The sequence below is a fragment of the Pleurodeles waltl genome, chromosome 6 (assembly GCF_031143425.1).
Source record: "Pleurodeles waltl isolate 20211129_DDA chromosome 6, aPleWal1.hap1.20221129, whole genome shotgun sequence".
Classification (NCBI taxonomy): Eukaryota; Metazoa; Chordata; class Amphibia; order Caudata; family Salamandridae; genus Pleurodeles; species Pleurodeles waltl.
The window spans coordinates 1444488195-1444512610 of record NC_090445.1 but is presented as its reverse complement, the minus strand read 5'-3'; the positions used below and the strand labels follow the sequence as shown (position 1 = coordinate 1444512610).

Below are 24416 nucleotides of genomic sequence, written 5' to 3'. Positions count from 1 at the left end.
ATGACTATTCATGTCATCACATCACTCTTTAATAAATTTATTTATTATCATCAGATTCAAAACTTTGTGTCATTATTTCTGAATTATTTATTTTTCTCTTCTTATTTTCTTTGTAAAACGTATTCATTTTTATTTCAAAATTTCGTTTATTCCTTCCTAATTTTCTCTTCTTAATGCATTTTATTACTTTATAGGTTCCCCAAATTCCAATTAAACAAAACACAATTATTGACACCCATTTTGCTATTGTCAGAATAACATTTCTTCCCACATTGTCAAACCAATTTCCCACAGCTTCAATTCCTTTTCCAGCCTTTTCCCAAATTGTAGTTTCTGTGAATTCTTTCAAATTTGTCATTATTATCATTAGTCACATTAGTGATTAATTCTTTAACTTTCCCTGAGTGATCAGGGATAAAGGAACAACAATGATTAGAACCTAACAATTTACAAACTACGCCCTCTTTCGCCAAAAGAATATCTAATGCAAGGCGATACTGAAGTGCTGTAGCTCTTGTAGCAGCCAACTCTGTGTCCAGAAAAATAATAGCTCCGGAATATCTTGTCGGAATGTTATTCACTATTGTGGACAACTTCTGAATCTTAATCGAATCTAAGACTACTCCCACTGAAGGAATTATAGCCCCAAATATGTCTTCCACAATGCTAGAAATTGATTCTTGCTTGTGTCCTGTTTGAAATTTCATTGAATCAGGAATCTTACTCAAGTCTTCCAATTGATAAATTTTTGGAAAGACTATTCCCAAATTACACCATACCACCCTCTAGGAAGGCAGTAATATGCATTTCTCACACAAATGTAGTAAATACCAGGTATTGGAGGATCTTGTCCATTCATCATAAAATCCCACTTACTCTGACACATAAAGACATGCTTACATTCACTCTTTCCAGCAAACACTCTAGTATTCTTACTCCAAGGCCTTTGTATACAAAGTTTTCCTACATGCTCAGCATCTATTGTTAGTCTACCCTGTTTAGTGATGTCACTATAAGCATAATCTATTCCAGGCTTTCTACTTATAATTCCCTTATCCATTTTTGCCTTTATGTCTCTCCTTCTATCTTCTGCCTTATCTAAAAATTTCTTCTCTACTGGCGTTAGTAAACAAGTCAAGTTATTGCGATGAGCAAAGGCCGTCCCAAAAGTTAAAGTAGGATCAAAGAAATCTCTCATAATTACTATGTTATTTTCTTTGGCTATTTTATTCAAATATCCTATGACAGGTATGAAAGATAATACCATTTCATCGTTTGAATAAAAATATTGAATATATTCTTGATTATAGAAACGTGTTAGCAAAAGACTGCAGCTTACAGCATATGTCACAGGTAAGCTGTGATGCGTAGTTCCTCCTTCTACTGATGTTGGAATCTGCGTACATACATAAAAATCAGTTGCATCCATCACTTCAACATACTCATGCAATAAGCGATAGAAAAAATTAGAAGAAAGCAATTTTTCCTCATGTAAGAATTTTACATCTATCCTAAATCTATCTTTGGTTAATGACTTATCAGTCAAGTCTAGAGAACTCATTTTCTCACTTTGATTCGCTCCATCAATCTCATAAACAGATACACCCACAAATAACAATAAACATATCAACACACTCGTTACCGCTAAACCTATACCAAGCACTTTGCAACAACTAATTCTACAGTTTTGGTTGTGTGAATCACTCGTTTTCTATCTTAGGAAAAATAAAAAAATAAAAACATTTCCAAAAAATTTCTAAATAAAAAAAAAAACGTAAAAAAACCCTCGTAATTTTTTATTTTTTTTGTAATGAATTCATTCACTCTTGGACAGTTCCTTTGTCAAGTACGGTATAGCAGCTTGCCTACTTTCAGTTGTTCATTTGTCTTCTCCAATAGTTCTCAATTTCCGTCTTTGCAGCATAAATTTTAATACTCAATTTTCATTTTCTTTAACCCAATGTCTCTTTCTTGTGAATGTTCATGTCCCGATATCAGAATTTACTAAGTCTCTGTCAAAACAATAACTCAAAACTTCTTCCTGCCAGTCACTTGTATTTAAATATGCCCATTCACGTCCTGCATAGCTCCTATTCGCAACTCTTTTCCTTTTTGGTCACCTTCCACTTTCACTATTTTCTCCACTAGTATGTTCTTCTCCAGACAACTCTCTCTCTTCTGGTATTGATGATATCACATCAATCTTTACCTTTTCCGCAGTTTTCTCTGGCCAATTGGTTCCTTTCAATGTTCCTTTTGTCAATAGTTTTCTCAGTATTGAGTCTTCACATGCCTTTGGACTTTTTTCTTCAGACGTTCCCGCAATTGGTTCTGGAAGAGTATAATCCACTGGGGCAGGACTATCCTCAATTCCTTTCCCAATGGGGTCTGTCTCTTCTTCGATTTGGTTTGACAAACCACCTGCTACTGAGGTCACCCTCCTCTGAGCATATCTTTCTTCTGTTGTTCCCTGTTTTTCGTTCTCATTCGAGGACACCCTCTTCTGATCAAAATCAGTCTGACTTCTTTCTTCTTGGACTGATTCTTCTACTCCCTTTAAAGCTTGCTCAACCTTTTCTCTGTTTTATACTCTCATCTGCTATAGGAGTAGGTACATCTCTGTCATTCTTGAAATTTTGCTAACTCTCTCTTCCTTTGTTTCTGGTATTCTTGACTGTTGGTAATCTCAACAGTTCCTCTTCTCTTTCTGTTGGATCATGCACTTTTCTTGTATGGCTCGCATGTACCCAGTTCGGCAAACTAGCACACTTCACAGCAGTTGCTGTAGTGAGCACAATTTTATACGGTCCCTTACAGCGTGGTTCAAGGCAAAACTTTCGGACGTGCTCTGTATAAACACCCAGTCTCCTGCTCTCAGACTATGTCCTTGGCCTTGTGTTTGTTGAGCTGTTGCAACTTCTACCTGATCAGAAAAAGACCGAGCCACATCAGCCAGTAATCTAGCACCATATCATCTGTAATATTCACAAGTGCGTTTGCAGGTATTGCTGGTAATCTCATTGCTCTCTCCATCAATATCTCATGCGGAGATAACCCAGTCTTTTTGTCAGGTGTACTTCTCATTGACATTAGTACTAGAGGTAAAGCATCTGGCCATTTTAAATTCATTGATGCACACTCTTTTGCCAATCGTAATTTCAGCATGGGGGTGTCTGTGCTTGTGGGGAATTTTCTTTCGGCTAGATCGTTTCTGGAAAGTTTCTCTTCGGTTGATAGTGGTCTCCTTCCTGCTGCTGTGACCTCCTCACATTTGTGGCTGTACACACCTTTTTACACCTTCATTTCCAGTCTCCACGCAGATAGGGTTTGGCTTCCTTATAGCGCTGGTGTCTGTGGGTCTGGTCTCCTTTATTTACTGCACTTTTGAATCCTCTTTACTTCGTACTCTGTAGTTGGAGCATCATTCCTCTTCTGGTGGCAGAAACCAAGTATCACTCATACATGTTTTTCTGCTGTTGACCTAGGTTTGGCCTCTTTGACCCGTACCTGTGTCCCTGGCCTCCTTTCTGTTCTGTGCCTTATGGAGTGATCTCATTCCAGTGCCTGTGCATCTATCTTGTTTTCTTCATCTGTGAGGTTGGCCTCATTCTTATGGCTGTGGTTGAGGCATCCACGTTGCTCCTACACATGTGCCCTACAACATGGCCAGTGTAGGCGGCCTCCTTTCCTTTTTATTAAGTGGGGCCTCAGCCATCTATCTCTGTTTTGGCCTTCTTTCAGAAACAATGGTCTCCTTCCTGCCTCTGGCCTACCCCTTACTAGTCTCGAGAGTTTAGCACCCGTTTTACTCATGTCCGGAGCACGACCTGACCTTCTTGCACAGCACCCTACTTTCCCATGCAATGCATACATCACACATGCACCTTCCATCCATGTTTACAAGCTCCTGCAGGTCACCCAGCAGAAAAAGTAAAAGGTCATACCAATCATTTCATTTCATTACGCAAATCTCCAAAATATTCACCCAGTCCAAATACATTTTAATGTAATGTGAAGATAGGGCTTTTAAAAGTTGGAGCTCTATTTCAGTGACAAGGGCCCTCTTTAAACCTTTGTCATAATGTGGTATATACTTTCTGCATCTGTGGCTACTCTCATCCATCTGTGGGTGTGTCCTTCCCCCTACACGTGGCCAGTTGGTAAAGCCCTGCCCTTTCACCTGTTGGCATGGAAGTTTGGGTAGAAACACTCTTCTTGGCACAAGATTTCCTCCTGAATCTCTAATGTGCTTAGAGCTCTGTTTCAACAAATCATATTCTATCCTGGTGCCCACCATATTCTCAGACTTTTGCATAGCATAATTTTCAGTAGCTGCTCTAGCTTCATGAAAAAGAAACTTACTGTGTGTTGTGGCAACAGAGCGAGGATCTGCCCAAAAAGTAGCTTTGAAAATCAAAAGTCTGTTGCCTACCTGAAGACCAGTCTGTGTCACTGGACAAAATCTATACCTCACTGATAAAACGTAAGCATGTTGAATCCTGTTTTGGGGTTGTCCGTTGTCTCTCCTGTAGGGGGACTTGCTTTGAGGTTTGGAACAGACTGTTCCGATAAGGAGCCGGGTTAGTACTAATTTGCATAAGGTGGGCCTTTGTTTAGATTGGCACGGTGGGCGAAAAACGGCGGGCTGGAATACTGCCTGAGTGACTGCCAGTGCTGAGATTAATGCAAGCATTCCATCCATCACCGTATTTTGGTGTAGAAAAAATAGGAGGCCATCTTTTTAAATCCAAAGTCTGTTGACAACCTGAAGACCAGATTTCACCCTTACCCGCTTTTAGCCATGTGATTAGTGCTTGTAAGGTTCGAGCACTAAATGTTGTGACATGACTTTGATATTCGTTTGCGCCAGCCATCAACAGAAGGGAGACATTTGTTGTGCAAAATTATCCCATGACCTTATTTGTTGTCTTTGCGACAAATACCTTATACCAGTGTACCCAAAAGTTCGATTTGTTCCTATAAAAAATGGAGACCTTCGTCTGTGGTGGTAAATTTGGCCATCTGATTTCCTGGAAGGGCACATTATATGATTACTTACTTAACTAGCATTCACACCACAAGCAACAACAGGACTGACTTATTTGGCATGTTTTTATCTCAAGCAATAGCTCTGTGCTATATTCAGCACCAGAGTTCACCATGCTACTGTGTGTTACACAGGTGATGTAATTTAGACTCTCCTCTGCAGAAAGAGTCCTGCACACCTTGTGCCTGGCCAGTGTGATCCCACTATGTTTAGCCAAAGAATGTGGCGGCTCTTTCCATCAATCACAGCATTCAACCTTTCTTTGGAGCTTTACTGGAGATTAATGCCCATGTGTTATAGTCATAAGGCCAGAGATTAAGGGCTGGGGTGCCAGCCAGACCCCATTAGAATGATCCTCACAGAAGCCACATCTGCCTAAGCTGTCTGCAAGGCTTTTTCCACCAAACCTATGTCACCGACATAGCAACTGCTAACCACCAATGAGAATCCTCCTACAGTGTGCACACTGATGGGTAACGGCAAAGCTGACACTGGTTCTGCTGCCATTCCCCCAGCCTGCTGACCTGCCTTCAAAGTTCTCAAAACTCCTGCCTCCCTGAGACTGCATCTGTCCTACCACAAGAGAGTCTCGATAACCACTATATAACCGTAAAGAAAGTGGTTGCTGCTATATTATGGCCAGGAACCTGCGAGACCTCCTCCCACACCACTCCCCTAAGGATGCCCCAAACCGATCTTAGCTTGTTTTGCACTTAACCACACATCTTTTGGGTTTAGGGGTCGTGAACCCCCGGCCGTATTTTTATTTCCAAAACACATAAATCAACCAACAACTATTAAAATTATACGCAGTAACCCCTTCATATTTACATAATATTTACTGCGTTTCAGATGCCTAGCCTTAACAAAGTACGCTAATACATCCAAATTCCTACACTGACTAAAACAGTTTGTTCCTGCGTACCCCAATGTTGGTGGTTGTGAATGACTTCATGGCTGTTTGGCTACTACACCCAGTTCCTGCCCCTCCTCCTGCTAGGAGGCCCAGGGGTAGGATCTCCATAGGGGATTCCTATCCCTTTCCAAGCCCACTTAAGGGTAAACCCTATGGAGGGGGCCTGCCTGTCCACCAAGATACCTACCTTGGGCACCCCCGCCACCCTCAGGCACCAACCCACCCCAAGGGCCAGAGCTTGCCTCAGGCCTTTGTGGATGTGCGAATGGTTTCCCCAAAGGTCCAGATGCCAGCGACCGCTCGCAACTCTGCACCCATGGATGTCATCCTCACTTCCCAGCCAGCACCCCTAGGAGGGTCCAATTACCTTGCCATCCTGCTCCTGTAAGAAAAAAGGTAGCTCAGTCATGATCTCACCCCGCCACCATCCCAACACATTAAAATACGATAATCTGCACTAATCACTTTCACGACAAACCAAATCACATGTCAAAAGAGAACCTGTTAAAAGGCAAAATACTGCAGATATAGAGTCAGAAGCCACATATGACAAGTCATCACACTGCATTTCCAGAGTAAACTCCTGCCGAAAGTGGGGAGGCAGGTGGGCATTTTACTCCGTTAGTTCGGGCCATTAAGACGCCGCTGACACAGCCGGCGAGCGCAAGCAAGCGACCTGCTTGTGCCCGCCTTAAAAAAGGCAGGGCCTACCGTGTCATAGTTGCACGTGGCCCAAAAGCACTAAAAGTGCCTTCTGGGCCTCTGCAAGCAAATACCCAATCACCTGTGCCCTTGCTCAGGGATGGGGATCAGAAGCGCTTCGGGCCCTCCTCACCCCCACCCCCACCCCCACACTTTTCAGCCTGGAGCCGCCACCATAAGCAGGGCCTCCCCTGATTGGGGTTGCCCCGTGCAAAGGACTCTGCTCTTGCGGTCCACAAGTGAAGATAAGTACAGACATTAAGCCTCTGTTGAACCTTATGGGCACTGCTAACTATACATAAGTGAGAATGACATCCTGCAGCTCAATTTCGACCTATTGTTTGTTAGTCTCCACAGAGCATATAATTTCCAGGGTAAGGTAACAAAAACATCAATGTATCAATGCCAGGCTTCGCCACCTTGCCATGATGTGCATTAACAGAAATGGACATGGGCTGCAAAGGTCTTCCAAAACAAGGTACCTGCATTACTCATGGGCAACCTGGATATCAATGATATGTGCGGACATCCTTGTCTTTGTAAAGTATATCCCAGAACTCAATGCACGGCTCAGAGCAGCCTTGCGGAGGTTAAAGGAACAATTATGGGTTCAGAAGAAGGCCAACACTGTCTGAGTACACCAACAGGAAAATCTTGAAAACAATGTCAGTGGTAATGGCATCTTTGGTGGCCTTCTGGAGGTTAAGTATATAGAATTGGCCCCTGCACCCGATCTTAAGTGAGTGCTTAGGAGCGATATGGACTAGGTCATAAGTTGCTATTGTTTCATCCCGGGTACTGCCAACATGCTCTAGCACCTACAAGACCTGCTCAAGCCCCCAGTGCTTTGGGACTAGTATGAGTCTCACCAAGCTGATCTGCCATAAAGGAAAGATGACCTTATGTTTGACAGGGTGAGGTTCTACTCTGAATATTTGAGCGACACTTTTCCTATTGTGGACACCTATCAGGTAATCAAAATCAAAGCCCACTTCCAAAATAATGGTTCCCATGTATGAATTTCCTGGTGAAGGAGAACATTATTTTGTGTATAGTTTGACAAGTAACTGTGCTGACCCAAAATCCAGCCCCTTTCATAGTGGTGGGAATATTCTCAGAATACCAGGAGTTAGAATTCCTTCACTCAACTATGTTAAAGCGGCCATATCCCAAACTGAGCAAATATTTTTTGCCATTGTAAGGGTAAAGTGCTCCCAGTCGGACACTGTTCAGCCCTTTCAAGGTAATGAGTTACAACTCTAACTCGCCGGTCTAGGAACAGAACACAGAAACATATTACATGCTGTTCTGAATGCAAATGAGAAGGGGCAATGCATGACGCAGTTCTGAGAATTACAAATAAGAAATGGTAACATGACAAGATGGCTGTTTCCTGGTTCCAGAGCTACATCCATAAGGGCCCTCACTCAGGGACTACATGCTTCCCAGCCACCACCTTGTCTGGAAAGACTGTTGGCTCTACAGCCTTGAGACCCAAACAATGGATTACAGAACGAAGATGTTGAGAAAAGAAGGTACGCGACAATAGAGGGTCAGCGCTTTATCCAATGTGGTCAGCAGATACTTTTATGCTTCACAACAGGCATCCCAAGGAAAACCGAGCAGATACGTGAAATTACTACCACAAAAGGATCGAAGGTCAGTGCTGAAGCAGGTGAAAAAGAGGAAACAAGAAATTCCAGTACTATAAAGAGGTGTAGAAACAGGGCAAAAGTGGGAGCTACGTGCGGGTACATGGCTCCACCCTGCAAGAAGTGGGCCCCAATGAAATATGTTGAACGTTTCCCGGTGTGATTTTCAGACACCAGGACACATTCAGCAGTGCCTGCACTTATCTGCTCCCGTTTTGAGCAGCAACGTGCAGGCAAGGCGGTGAGAGAGCTTTCATGTTTCACACTCCTTCTGGGCCCATAACAAAGGCCAAATTTAAGGGGCCATCTGGGCTCCTTTTGTTCCACTGGCCTGACTGGGATATCTCTGATCCTCACACCTAGATGCAACTGCAGGGGAGGGGAAACAAAGATGCACAACTTGTTATCACTTCACAAATATTTAAGAGAGGCATTCGTTTTACTGCGTTCAGCCCCTACTTATAAGAGATATGCATGCACAATAAGAATGTCAGATGTGTTGGTCTGACTTATTATTTAGACAAATAACAATTTAAATACTACTATTTTGTTTTATTTCCATTACAGCACTGCTTTTCCCAATGCAGGTGTCAGAGCGCTTTACATCAGAGGTACACATACATTGACAAAAGCTCTATAAATGTGTAAATCAGTGTACAAGATGTGTTACATGAGAGTGGGGGTTACGAGGTGTAGCAGTCACATGTCCTTCATAGCTTTCTGTGTTGTATTAGTAGGATTACAATTTACAAACTGCAAGTAACAAAAGAATGTATGTGTTAAAAGCAGCAACTCACTTACTTATGGACATAAAATAAAGATCTGTCATCTGCAGATGCTTTGCAGGAGACACACTAACCCTCTATGCTCTTTGATTCAATACTGAGACTAGAGAAAATACAGGTGTCTCTAGCAAATGCATTACATCCAAAGTTATCTTACTGTTATTATTTTTCCTTGTGACCTACTGTGCACAAAAAGATCTCTGCAGCAGGTGCCTTAACCCCATAAGATATTTTAAAATGCAGACTTGGCAACCAATTAAACAGAATAGACTCACTGCTGCATTTCTCCTTGTTGTGAACTTCTTCATGGCAGAGTATAAATTGAGAACCACTTATTATGTCGGGTTGCGTCATGATTTTGGCACAAACCAGACACAAAATCCAATTTGTTAAATCTCATAATGCGCTTGGTTATGATATCACTTCTTCTACTGGGCACAAAAAGATCTCTGCAGCATGTGCCTTAACCCCATAGGATATTTTAAAATGCAGACTTGGCAACCAATTAAACAGAATAGACTCACTGCTGCATTTCTCCTTGTTGTGAACTTCTTCGTGGCAGAGTATAAATTGAGAACCACTTATTATGTAGGGTTGCGTCATGATTTTGGCCCAAACCAGATACAAAATCTAATTTGTTAAATCTCATAATGCGCTTGGTTATGATATCACTTCTTCTGATGGCGTGATGTCACACTGTGATGTTGCGCACCATGCTGCCTAACTTGGTTAGTCCCCCAACTTCTTTCTTTTTAGGACTTGTGCCCTGTGTAGAATTCCACAAACCCTGGGCACTACTTCATGCTTGGACTAATTACCAAAGAACAGACAATTTGGAAAACCAAGAGACTGTGCCACATTCCATCAGACACCATCCACACCCTCTCCAAGTGTCTGTTTATTTCCTAGTTCATTTCCTACTAGTACATTGTCAGTGTCAGCATCACCCTAACTCTCCAACTTGTCCCTCTCACCAGGGCAGCCACTCCAAAAGATGGGAGAGGTTCCCGTATCGCCTCAAGCCAGGAATCAAACTCACCCTCCAGACTGGAAACCCAAAGCAGCATAGCCTTGGCAATTTTCTCAGCCCAGACCGGGGGGGGGGGTGTAGCGTGGGTGCACATATGAAGAACTACTGCTTTTGTTACTGAAGGTCACTGCAAAACTGGCCCCAGTAACAAAATTGGCCCCGCCGCTCCATAACCGGCTCCCACCCTTCCATATTCCCAGGAAAACGCCTGATGCCTGCAATGGCCCACCTGGCCCTGCTTAAGCTGCAGCTGTTTGTGTCAAATATTCTATTCATACATGCATGTTCATGAGATGCATATTTTTGGGGGGTTGGGAGGGGGGTCAGTGCTTCAGTTACTCTGTTGGGTGCACATAAAGGCAAAGACCTTCCAAAATACGAGTCAGAAAGTCCGTAGATTGCCTTGTGTTTAAAAAATACCTTCCATATTTGAAGCTAAGTATGTTTACACTGGCAGACATACACTCTCTTACCTTAAATGTCTCCGAATCCCACCCCACTCCCTGTTCCCAGTTTGGGTTATTGCAAAGTCCTTCTGTTTTGCTCTCTGAAATGAGAAATGTAAAGGTTGATACCTCCTCAACTATGGACTGTCGATTGTGCCTGATAAAAGACACTCTCAAAATATTTGTGATTAATGTAATTAGGCTGCCTTAAAAAGTGGCCATGTTAGGCATGGACTTTTAGTTTTCTTCCCACAAATCTGTGAGGAGTGGGGGTGGTTGTGTTGGTTCCACTACGTTTGTTACTATGGCTGTTGGTGTTTTGTTCCCCTGCAAGTCTTGTTGGCTCACATTAGGCGGAGAGGTTTCTACCCGGGATATAATATATCTGTCCCCCGCCCTTGGGGGTTCAGCGAGACTCACATTTTTTGTGCGTGCATTTTCTGACCCAGAGAACATTGCAGGAGAGAACATTGCAGGAATCTGTGATCTCTGCCCCGGTATATATTTTCCGAAGAACAGAGGCTATATATAGTCTGCCCTGTCCGTCAGCTCATGAGCCACCCCCATCCACTCCCGCATCCACATACACTTACAGTACTAATTTTATTTGTTAGAGGTCACAACCCTGTATGTGCGTCAAACACGTCCCTTAATCTGAAGTAAAATTAATATTTTAGCGTATGTACTAGACATTAAGGTTTCACTCATCTTCCGGTGGCAGCGGTGGAACGTCAAGGGAGGTCACTGTGGGCTGTAAGTTGCCAATAAAACCCTTAGCGACCAACATGTGGCTCTCCAGTGCCCTGCTATAACTTGATTTTATAACATTGTCATTTCCTACACCGCAGTGAACTGACTGTCAAACAAAAGAGGAGGCTAGGGACTGATTGCATGTGTGACCTGGAGTCACGGCTAGGGTTTTCACTATTGCTTCTAAACCCAGTAGTATCATTTAGGCATGAGCTTTATGAAATCATTTCCTCACTAAAGATATGGAAAGCTGACATCTGTGAGTTTCTGTAATAGTGCCTTGACCCTGAAGGTCAACAATAACGTCAATAATAATGTTATTATTTGTGTCGAGTGCAAATGTCACGTATCGGCTCTAATGAAGAAATCCTTCACTCCGAGTGTGTTATTTTAGAAACTAAAAACACCAGGAATATCCTTGTTGAGAGAGGGTGTAGGTGGCCTGGAGATGAGATGAAAGATGGTAGGTTGCAAGGTCACATAATGATTGTGACGCAGCATCAGTGGCTGAGTGGCCAAAGATGCCACTCAGTGCCCACGAGTAGTGGCATAAGCACCAACTGGTAATCACCACTCCCTAAATGTTTAAACAATATTATTTGTCAATACCTTTTTCAGATTCAAATCCAGTTGTATAAGAAAATCTGCAATACAGCAATTCGAAGCATCAAAATGTTTATTAAAAAAAATCTAAAAATCTATCTATGAGTTTCAGAAACAGGTGACATTGGGCCCTCTAGGCACCCAAAACCAGCATACGTGCAAGGAGAGACAAAATATAAATGTATTGGTTTTAATGAAGACCATGTGACGAGACAGAAACAAAGGCATTACACAGGTGCAGGACTTTGAAGTCATTGGAAAGTATTCCGGCGAGTCTCAAACAGATACAGGAATGTAAACTCATGTTGCAGAGCAAGCTAATCAGGAAATTCTTACTTCAAGAAACAAGCATAGAAATACTTCAATTACTTGCCAGTAAATTCATTACTCTGAGTCCTCTTCTCTCAATTCTATTTATTACAAGATTAGGCACATCTGCCTCACCAGACACCCATACCACTTGATCCTTCACAAAGTAAAAAGACCAACCCCCATCAAATCCTTCTGTATATACCACATAACCCGACAACTCGAATTTGGTTCACCCAGACTACCTGGGACGGATGTAATGAACAGAAGTGAGAGAAGAGGACTAAGCGTAATGCAATTACTAGTAAGTAATTGAAGCATTACCACATTGCTACTTTCCTTGCTTTCCTTCATTACAACATTGAGATGTACAAAGCCATACAGGATAACCCAAAAGATGATGCGCAAACTCATGTTCATTAATCACAAAAGACACAGTAATGAACTACTATTTAGATGCCATAGTCCCAAACACATAAGACAGTTTAATCTCCTGAGCAATCTGATAATGAGAGGCAAAAGTCAATCAGAAGGACCAGGTGACTGCCCTGCAGATCTCAGCAATGGAAACCCCCCCCCCCTGAATTACAGCCCAAGAGGTAGGCATAGATCTCATAGATCGACCCTGAATTCCTAAAGGAGATACCTGACCAGAAGCCTTATAGGTGAGAGAAATCAAGGTCCGAACCCAGCGACTGAAAGAGGAAGTGGAAGGTCTCAAACTCTTATTCACAGGGCCAAAATTCACAAATAGAGAATCGGAAAGCCGGATATCAGCTGTCCTGTCCAAATACACCAAACGAGCCCTCCTGACATCCAGACAATGAAGCCACATTTCCTCAGAAGAAGAAGGAGGCTTAAAAAAGGAGGGTAAAATCAATTCCTGGTCCTTATAGAAACTGTGAATCAACCTTAGGAGGAAAGGAGAAAAAAGGCCTCAAAGTTATTCTACAACCAAAAATCCGACAAAAAGGCTGCTTGAAAGATAAAGCCCCCAGCTAACCCAAATGCTTAGGTGAAGAAACAGCCAACAAAAATAACCTGATATCAACAGAGTTCAAAAGGCAGATCTATCAAAGCCTCCAAAACCAAAGATAGGTCCCATGAAGGGAAATGCCTACTAGGAGAAGAAGGAACCTGCTTCAAACCCCTGAACAGATGGCTGACCAAACCTTCTGTATCTGACAGTTTCAAGAACTTCTTAAAGCTTTAATAGAAGCCCATTGAAGCCAAACGGTGGCTACTTTTGAACCGAAAGAAGCCACATCCTGCAGAAACACCATCACATCAAATAAGTCAGAAGATGTAGGGTCCAAACCTTTACCCTGACACCACTTACTGAAGAGACGCCTGTGCCGTAAGTAAGATTTATTAGTAGACAGGTGTCTCACTGCCTGCATAGTCAGAGTCAATCTAGCCAGAATCCCCTTCTGCAGCAAGTCCAGCCTCCAGGCCGCTAACTTCATTCTGGACAGAACCTTCTACAGCACAGGGAACAACAGGGGGGGAATGAGTCATAATCCCGCCCCCGGAAAAATCCCTATAAAAGAATGTTGTCCAGAGATTTTCATTTTTGATTTGTGTTTTTGAATCATTGGAGAAGTAATTTAGCTTTGGTAGGCATTGCTTCTCCGGCCCAAATTTTTCTGGATGACATTTTTAAAAATGGCGGACGTGTTGCAGTGATCATTTAATATTTCAGGAAGTATGAGACACATATACTTCATTTTGGTGTCAAAATATAGGTTTTGTAGGTCAAGTAGTCTTGTAGAGACAGAAAATAACTTGTCCGAGCAACCCTTCCACCATTTTCCAAATTGGCAGCTATAATAGAGGAATTAGAGACATATAGGGGGTTATTCTAACTTTGGAGGAGTGTTAATCCGTCCCAAAAGTGACGGTAAAGTGACGGATATACCACTAGCCGTATTACGAGTTCCATAGGATATAATGGACTCGTAATACGGCTGGTGGTAAATCCGTCACTTTTCCGTCACTTTTGGGACGGATTAACACCTCCTCCAAAGTTAGAATAACCCCCATAGTGTAATAAAACTAATAATTAGGGTTTTTAATCCTTTTATGTATACACCAAACAATATTTGTGATCTGAACATGAAAAAAAAATGTTTATCACTCCTGTTTTAGACACATTTTCATACTTCACTTTATGTATCCGTTTCGGCAATCGCTCGTGGTACATATGCAGAATGTTGAACATTTGAGAAGAGCATATCAACAGGGACATTGTTTTGTAACACAGGTTTTGCAAGTACGTGTAAGTTCTGTGGGTAAAGGCTTTAGAAATGTCATAGGCTTCAGCACCCCATCAATATCTTTCCAAACAAATTCACATGGATCTTTCTCTACAAATGCATGATCCAAAACATTTACACATCTTCTGATCAAGCAGAATGCTCCTTTAATGTATCCACACACAGAATATGACGTCAGTGGAAGGTCACTTAGCGAAACTGATCTCTTGAACTCACTGTATCAAAGATCGTCAAATGTGTGACAGTCAGAACTCATTTTCCACTCACACATAAGGTATTTTTGTACGTCTTTAAAATCACATTCATCTTCTGTCTCAGCAAATCCTTTTAGAAACTTCAGAGGTTCAGCAGTTAAAGCTCCAAGCTTTCTTCCAGTTTTGCTCATAGTGTCTGCACCCGTAAGAATACGTGCCTTGATAAGAACACTGGGCATATCTGGGTTAAGTTTCTTGTACTGAGTACAAAGCAGGGTTAGGTGTCTTTTCTCACCTGTTCCATAGCGTATCCCTAACTCTCCCAATCCTTAAAGTATGAATATTGCAACAAATCTAAATAGCACAATAATAACATCTATGTCATTTGATATTACAGTGACTCAATTGGAACTATTTCTAACAGCCCACTCAACATGTGGCACAACATGAAGGTCAGCTTCCTCCAATTTGCTGTTAAGTTCTTGAACAATATGGCCCGTACCATTTGAACATATCTCTGCAGGCATGAACTCCTCATTGACAATCATTCCACTTGCAATAATTGGAAATTCAGTGTTCTTTGAAGCATCACCAATGTTTTGATGAGTTAACACCTCCAAGTTCACCTTGTTCGATGTTGATGACAAGATTTATCAAGTTGCACCAGTATAGATGTCAAATTTTTGATGCAGGCAAGGTCAATTGTTCCACTGGTAGATATTTGTATGATTCTCTCACATTCTTTGACAGATAGTTCAAGATAACTGTCAAAGATAGTGTGTAGTTCCTGCAAGGTACACACTGACCTTGATCTCTGTAGAACAGTCTGAACGACCTCTCCAAAGTTTTGCATGGGTGAAATCTTGACAATTCGCAATTGGGACTTATAGTCCACAACAACAGGAGTTTCCAATGAGGACACCTTCTTGAATTGAAATTCTTCAGGTGAAAGTTTTTTTTTAACTCTTGTATAAGTTTGTTCTTCACTGGTTTTGTTGCAGAATCTCCATCAAATAATGTGTTTGTTGGAAGAAAATCATGCAACAGAATGTCCTTGATAAATTCACCCCCTTTATTTTGCTACATCAATATCTCTATGTGCTTGCAAAAGTTGTTTTTTGTAACCTATTTTGTAGTAGCTCATTGGACAAAACTCTTACTGTGGCAATTGAAGAGTGGAGGTTTAGCTTTAGTGATTATGTTAAAGAGCTTTTTCTTTTTGAATACAAGTCTCTCCTACTTCAGTTCTGCATATAGTTTCGATTCATGTTCCAGGACATCTAATAGATGTGTCTTGATATCATTATCCACATATTGTTTGGTCACAAAGTTGTGTAGTAGCACAGGCTCAAAGTCATTTCAAAGGGGTTTCCTTGCTGCTGCATGAAATGAAGTAGGCTGTCAACATGTTTATTAAAACATGACCCTCTTTCCCACAAGTTTGTGGTGAGGGACAGTTTCACGATGGTCCATTAATTTTGATTTTGTCATCTCTCTGAAAACATTGCATCTAGAAAGGACTTCATGGTAAACTAGCTGCCATTGAACAACATATTCACTATTATATATCTGCCCAACAATTCCCTTGGAGCTTTTCTGTGATATCTGGATCGTCTGTTCCAGTTTCATATCTAGACCCACAGCATTTAACCTTCCCTCTCTTTCACCACAAAATGTCTTTGTATTAATTTATTTGTAGAGGTATGGTTTTTCCACCTCTAGCTTCTTCACTGTTTCCAAATACCAGGACCCACAGCTCAGGTAGTTTATGCAATCAAAATCGAAAAACACTGTTAGTGACTCCCCAGTCTTCAGGTGCAGCTCCCAATCACATTCCCAATCGGCATGTACCAAGTTGGTCACTAAAGCAAACACATGTCAAATATTTTGCAAATATAATTTGCAAAGCTCTGATTTTTCATGACATTCTTTGATAAACTCTACGAACTTGGTTTTCAGGTTTTCTGATTTTGAACTGAGTGTATTAAACATTGCTTGGCTTTGCTTTATGTCTTTTGAATTAAGTGCACCCTGTGCCAAGTTCACTTCTGAGATAAGATATACACAACCAAATTTGTCATTCCTATTCCAGAAAGCATTCAAACACAATGTTTCTATAGGCTTGGAAATGATGAGCATACCTTGTAAACAAACAAGCATAATCACTCCCGCTTAATACTGACTGAACAGTTTCGCTTCCAAAGATTTCAGCCTCAGTAAGTGCATTGTCTATGCCACATCAACTGAGATAACGTCCTGCACACCACAACACTACTTTTGTCATGTGGAAAACGCCTATCATTAGATAAAGATCATAAAATTCTACTGGATTTCTCACAAAAATGTCAACGGAAAACACCTTCATCACAGAAAATTGGCAGGATAGGCTGATCTTCAAGCTGAGCACACACATTTTGGAAATTGTTTTGGAGCTGCGTATACTGTTGCGTAGTTTGTGACTGGAGATGGTATTACTGGTAAAAACCCATCCTTCTTCAGTGGGGCATTATTCTGAAAGATCACATCACGAATTCCAGCCCTCTGAGGAACTGGCTTTTCTTCATCCTTCAGTCTGCACCAAATAAGCTATATGATAATTTCAGTTAAATCAGCTTTGTGGACCGCAGCATCAGGTATAAGAAAATCCATGTCGTCAGCCACTTTGAAACTTTCTGGTAGATGGGGACGTGTTGATGGCGTGTAGTGATTTTCCACACGTTGGGAAGGCAGTTGGGTTATAAGTTTGCAGCTTCGTTTGTTTATACCCACAGCTGACGCAGCTTGCTTTACAGCAGCTCTTTCATTGGTATAGTCTTGAAAAAGCACTATGGCAGTATCATGTGTGCTGTATGTTCCAGGCAAAGAAGAACTCTCTTCAAAATCAAAATTAGCAAGAGCAGCGATTTTAAATCATTTCCTGGTAAAGTGACTTGGAAGTGGTGTGCTGTCGCATTCACAAGATTTTACAGCATAAGCTGTTACAAGTTCCCGCTGTGTACTATGTTATTATAGCTTGTTGATACCCCAATCCTATTCATTGAAGTGATTAGCTCTGTACGTTTGCATTTGACCTAGACTGCATGGGCAGTCATCATGTATAGCAGAGTTTTCTTTTTGCCATGGTGTAATTCATAAAACATGATTTGGAACAGACAGTTCATGTACACAGCATAAGCCTGTTTGTTCATGGAATTGTTTCCCACTTCTTCTCTTATATCTTCAAAGCCATCATCAATGTTGGCAGGTTCTGTTCTAAACGCAAGAACTTTAGTTTGGAATGGTTTTGCTTTGCCGATGTTAAACAATGATGCAAAAAATGTTAAAACAACATCAGCCATTCTTGCTGACTCACATGATTTGCAGAGTTCTGGGGCATCACAATATTTGACATTAAGTCCAAAATCTAAATACTTCAGGACATTTCTTAAAATAGTTCCTGCTGATTTTACTGCATCCTTTGATCTTATTTTGGCAGCAAAAACTTCAGGAGTCAAACCAGGTGCGAACACTATAAGTGGCTCTTTCTATTTGTTAGATGGACAACAACGAATTGTGTCATTGTACATTCTCACCTGAAACATCTTAATTTCATTCTTATGGATCAATACAGTTTTATCAATGTTGATCATTATTTCTCTGATCTAACTGACTGTCAACCTGTATCCAGCACTCAAGAGTGACTTTAAAACTTAGGCACATATTTATACTTTTTTACCGGTGCAAAAGTGTCGCAAACTTACAAAATCCAATTATATTTTGTAAGTTTGCACCACTTTTGCGTAAAAAAATGACGTAAATGCGACGCTAAAAAAGTATAAATGTGGGCCTCAATTTCTTTTTCAAACAGTGCAAACTAACTGGAGGCTGGCAGTTACTTAGCTGCTGGGAGCTCACTGTACATCCATATTTTCAAATGTATGCACGCATGCAGTTCGGGTGGGCATACAAATCCGCTGCAAATACATTCACCTTGCTGTTTAGATCAGCTACTTAGCTGAAAATGTAATCTTGGAAGAAACTAGCTGCAGATAAAAACACATTTGTCCTTTGAGACTCACATACTCTGTACTTTGTTCTTTTGTCAATCCCTTTGTCCCTTATTGTGGCTAAAACACAGATAACACATGGAAAATCCTATGCTTTCTGATCAGTTGTTGGAGGTGGACGAGGGTACCCATCATTCTTCTAACTGGGTTTGGTTGTCATCACTTTTTCAGAAGCCTCGGATTCTTGTGATTTTTCTAGGGTTTTCTCCATTGTATATGACTTTTAGCACTTGTTACAATGATAAAATATTTGACCCTCTTCATCCAGCAGTTTCAATCTTTTGTTAATTTCGTCTTGTCACATTTCTGCAGCATCTCCAATTCTCTTTTGTCCAGCCACAGTTGATGTTAGCTTTCCTTTTGGATTAGTTTGACATATGACACATTTTTATTTGTTGAAGAAGTCCTCAGATTTTGTAGTCAGGAACACTTTGTCAGGTGGTAAAGATACTCTGCCACCACCTGCTTCACTCATGTTTACGAATTTAAATCAACGGAAAACCTGAAACAAAAACAATGTTAAAATAAACTACCAATATGATGGCTACAACACATCCTTATAGAGCCGCCATTTTGGAAAATAGTGGAAGGGATGCTCTGAGGACTTATTTTCTGACCCCCCAAACCTATGTTTTGACGTCAGAATTTAGTATACTGGTCTCATGGTCCCTAAAATATAACATCATCGCTGCAACACATCAGCCATTTTAAGAAATGCCATCCAGAAAAAAATCGGCCCGGATTAGCAAGGTCTACCCAAGCTAAATCTCTGGACAACAATTTCTTTAAGGAGGTATATCAAGGGGCCCGGACTATCAGTGACAGCATACACTCCAGGCCTTGATAAAGGTACTGGCCCATTCTCTATGGCAAGTCAGACTTAATCAGGATGAGCTATTTTTAGGGCTCCTCGCCCTTTCTGAAAATACTAGCGCCCAGATTTAAGAGGGCCTACTGCCATTCCAAATTAACATTAGCATCATTTGTTTTATCCTAATGTGATGTTGGAAGGCCAAAAACGCGGTGCCATATTTACAAAGTAGCACAATGGATGCATTGCTTCACTTTGTTACCCCTTGCACCACCTTAAGGCAGGCATATTGTATGCAAGGGAGGGGCGTTCCTACGTTAGAGGGGGCTGAAAAAATAGCGCAAAGAATCTAAAAGATTTCTTTGCCTCATTTTTTCCATGATTTCTAACACCTGCTCAGAGCGTTTAAAGGAGGCTCCCATTGGTTTCATTGGGCCTCTGGGTGCTTTGCAGGATTAGTATCAACACTTGTGATGCTAGTCCTGCAAAGCGCCGATCTAGCAGTAAAAATAATGATGCTAGTTCCCTAACTCCCGCCATGGTGCGCCTTATTTTAAATACGGTGCACACATGGTGGCGTTAGGGGGGGCGTGAAGGGGGTGCAAGAAAAGTGGCATTGCACTAGATGCAGCACCACTTTTCATAAACCTGCCCCTAGGTCTTCTGTTCACTCAAATAATGAATGAGCATTAAAGATGTCTGAAAATCTAGTTTTTATCTTGCCACATTTGCTTAGCATTCAGACAGAGGTTAAAAATCGATTTGTCTTCTTACCTTTACTGTTCCTTCTCTGACTGTGAAGTTAGAGGATTTTGGGAAGTGAACTGTGTGACAATCATGTTGCGCAAACCATGCAAAATAAAAGGCTGTAAGATTTCAGGCTTTTTTTCTATCCAACATTGAAAGAGATAAGTGAACTGTACAAACATTTCAAAATATATTTACATTTAAATGATAAATGTGCTGTCTGTAAATGACAGTGCATTACCACATCACGCTATAGTAAAATGTTTATTAAAAGTGAGTTTTTAAACATGAACTGTGAAATATTCCTACCCCTGCCATGATGAAAATGCTATAAATGAAATAACAGGCACGACAGGGGTCATGTGTACCATATATGTGTGCTTGGTCTAGTAAATTATAAAACAATCGTTTTTTGTACAGCAGAAATGGTGAAATTGCATATATGACGGTGCTCTTGTATGTGATAATGAAGAAAAAAGACATCTCTATAAAAGAAAGTGTTTGCCTGGGATCACACAATTTGAGACCAGTTTACGGGGTAAGTATATTACACTTACAGTATGTCGAACAGATTATTCGTTTTACTAGACCTGCAGGTCTAGTAAGGTTTTATGATTCCTCAAGGCCTGCACTCCTCCTCTAGTCTCATCTCCACTAGAAGAGGGTACCAAGCTGGGCAAATCAGAAGAACCAATGCCCTCTTCCTCTTAACCCTGAGATGGAACCTGAAAATCAGTGGAAAGGGAGGCAAGATGTAAAGAAGACCCCAATGCCACTTGCAAGACACAGTGTCCATCCCCAAGCCAGACACCCCCTTCCCCTTGAGCAAAAGATATGCACCTTGGTATTGAGAGAGCTTGCACAAAGATCTATTACCGGGACTTCCCACTGAGCTGTAATCTCTTCACACATCTACTGTCAGAGGCAAAAATCCACAGATGTATTGGATACCCCTGAATGTGAATCGCAGACAGAGCCAACAGATGGGACTCCGCCCAGTGAAATATCTTGTCTGCAACCTTTGCCAGATAATGAACTCTGCTTACCCAGCCTGTTAAACATAAGCCATTGCTGTAACATTATCTGTCTGTATCAGAACAACAGAACCTTTCAGATAATGATGGAAAGCCATCAGAGGCAACCAGACAGCTTCCAGTGCCCTTTAGTTCGAAGGCCTCCTGTCCTGAGACAGGGACCAAGAACCCTTGATCTGACGTACCCCCATCCATGCTCCTCAACCCAATAGACTGGCATCTGTTGTAATAATTCTGAGAGCGGTAAGGGAGCCAGGGATCCCTTTCAGGATATGCATCTTTTCCAGCCACCAACCCAGGTCCTTCCTGATCTTGGGAGAGAGCAAAATCTGAAAGGACAGAGGTTGACAAATGGGAGAACAATAAGCCAGAATGTGATCCATCAGCTTGTGGAAATGATAGCGAGCCCAGGAAACCAGAAACACTGTCACTGCCAAATCCCCATGAACCTGCAGCCAAAGAGCTGCCTCCTGAATGGGCTGGCCAAAACAAACAACATGTGAGCTTTGATTTTGGCTACTCGTACGTCAGGCAAAGTGGCCAACCCCAAATCTGTATGAAGCCTTGCCCCATTAAACGTGAGGTCTTGTTCTGGCACAAGGTTGAATTTTCCCTGATTTATAAGAAAACCACGTCCCTCCAAAATGGAAGGAACCACCCTCATGTGCTTGAGGGCCAACGGCTTAGTGGGAGCATGAACCAGCCAATTGTCCAGGTCGGGATAAAGGAAGATTCCTTGACAGTGAGCAAATGCCATCAAGGGTGCCAGAGTCCTCGTAAACACCCTTAGAGCGTACTTCAGCCCGAATGGCAATACTGCAAACTGAACTTGATTCTCCCCTATTGCAAATCACTGAAACTGTTGATGTGCTTGTGCCATTGGAACATGTAAAAAAGTGTCCTGAAGATCTATGGAAGTCATAAAGTTGTTGGCACTTACTAGGGAATTACAGACTGTAAGGTGACCACCTTGAAATGAACTGTCCTGATCCACCCATTCACCCTTTGTAGATCCAGAACTGGTCTGAAATCCCAGGACAACTTCTTTATGAGAAGCAAAATTAATAAGTTCCTCTTCCCTGCTTTGCCGTGGGTACCAGAACTATTGCCCTTTTAACCAGAAGGGATTCAACACCTCACAAAAGAGCTTATTTCTCTTCTGGATCCTGGAGGACAGGAATATGGATGGTGCCCCATTTCGGAGGCGGACTGGCAAAGTCTATATGATAGCCACTACTGACAATTTTCGTGGCCCACTGATGCTCCACACCCTTTTTCCAGGCCTCCTGAAAAAACAAAATTCTGCCCCCTCCTAGAATCGAATCCTCTGTACCATAGTTGTAAGGACTTCCACTCTGAGGAACCTTACTGTCCTTTTTCTCCAGCAGTGGCAGGTGACTTCTTGTGCTGGAACTTTCACCTATGGCCTGAAAATGGCCTTGAATCTGTTCTGGAGGAATGAAAAGAAGAAGAAGGCTGCTCCCAAAAGGTTTGAGAGGAATATGGCTTCCCTTTTTACGGCATACCACGCCTTGGTAATCATACAATCCAACTGATCACCAACAGCATTTTTCCCTCAAACAGAATTTTCAGCAGAGAAGACTTCTCAGAATAGTCTGCCTTCCAATCCCTCATCCACAAATTTTCTCTTGCCAAAACCATCGAACCTGTAGCCATGGTTGAAGCTTTTAAGATACCAGAACACAGATCTGCCAAAAACGTTGCCTCCTTTTCCATGTGCACAAACAAATCTGAATCCTGAATTGCTGTGGCCAACTTCTCAAAGCCTGAGACATGAGACTCTGCACCATAAACAGATTAAATCTCAGCTTTCAGAGTCAGATTTCCAGTGGAAAAAGCCTTCCCAAGTGCACCTTCCACCTTTATGTCAGCAGCATCGGAAGGTGAACAATCTTCCTGATTTATGGCCATTTAAGCAATCAGAGTGGCCAACATAGCTTAACTCTATCTCTATCGTCCAGCACCCTGGCCACTGCCTCAACAATCATAGCTTGGACCTCTGCTGCCAAGATCAAAGCTTGAGGTTCAGCCGAAACCCCGAACCTGGTCCGCTGAGCTGGAATTGATTCACCTGTCTGAAGATATGCCTTCTCTTAGATGCTTACTTCCCCACCATCATTCCATGAATGGAAATTCATTTAAATAGGAAGATACAACCATCAGGGTTTCAAAAGGGAGATAAAACCTTTCGGAACCAATCCCAAAGACCATAAAATACAACAGTGCCAGAGTTACCAATAATACTGGCTGGCATGACTGGTAAGGCAAATGAAAAACAGGAGGATTGGAGGAGGGAGAGTCTTTTTATTTCGTGAAGGATCATATGGTATGGGTGTTTGGTGAGGCAGGATTGCCTTGTAATGTAGAGAAGCAAGAGAAGGGAAGATGAGGTTATGAAGCTTTACACATCATGACAGTGCACAGCTTGTAGTTATAATTAGCATGAGTAGAGAGATGGCTGCCGTAGTTATAGTTACCCTCAGGCAAATTTTTAAAATCTCATCCAATTAAATGTCTTTATCCAGAATTATTTGAATTTCTATTTGGTAATATAATCATTTCATTATTTTGATAATTTGGAGTCTCTTGATTATTCATGCAGCAAGCTGAAAAGATTACAGGTGATTTCTGTTGCGAGGATGGCACCCCTTGCCCAGTGGGTAAGACAGTATAGGGTGCATTCTGTTGCTGGTTATGCTTCTAGTTCACCAGATAGCAGTTCATGTAGTCTCCATGGCTGAAGATGACAGTCATTGTCATGGTTCATCTTCTGAAGTTTACAGGGCTAATGAACACTTGACCCAGATCAAGAAGTACCCCAAAATCGTAAAAGGTGCCCAGATTCCAAAAGAGCTAAGGGGCTGTACAAGTTGTTGTACTTGATTCATAATGCCCAATACATACATAAATCATGAAGGCAGTAGGACACTGAAGCCATGGAGCTGTGTCAATCTGATTTGATAAGGTAGGCATTCTTGGGAAGACGAGTTCTGACATCTGAGGAAGTTCTGCATCCATAGCTGTTGCAATGTACCAAATATGCGTTC

General features: G+C 41.7%; 1 protein-coding gene and 1 long non-coding RNA gene across 3 annotated transcripts in view; one reads left to right on the top strand and one right to left on the bottom strand.

The window, feature by feature from the left end:
* The window catches only part of LOC138300947 (uncharacterized), a 156854-nt gene that overhangs the window by 1171 nt on the left and 131267 nt on the right, over positions 1–24416 (bottom strand). The gene's annotated exons all lie outside the window — the stretch shown is intronic.
* The window catches only part of C6H10orf71 (chromosome 6 C10orf71 homolog), a 121924-nt gene that overhangs the window by 11415 nt on the left and 86093 nt on the right, over positions 1–24416 (top strand). The window lies entirely within an intron of this gene.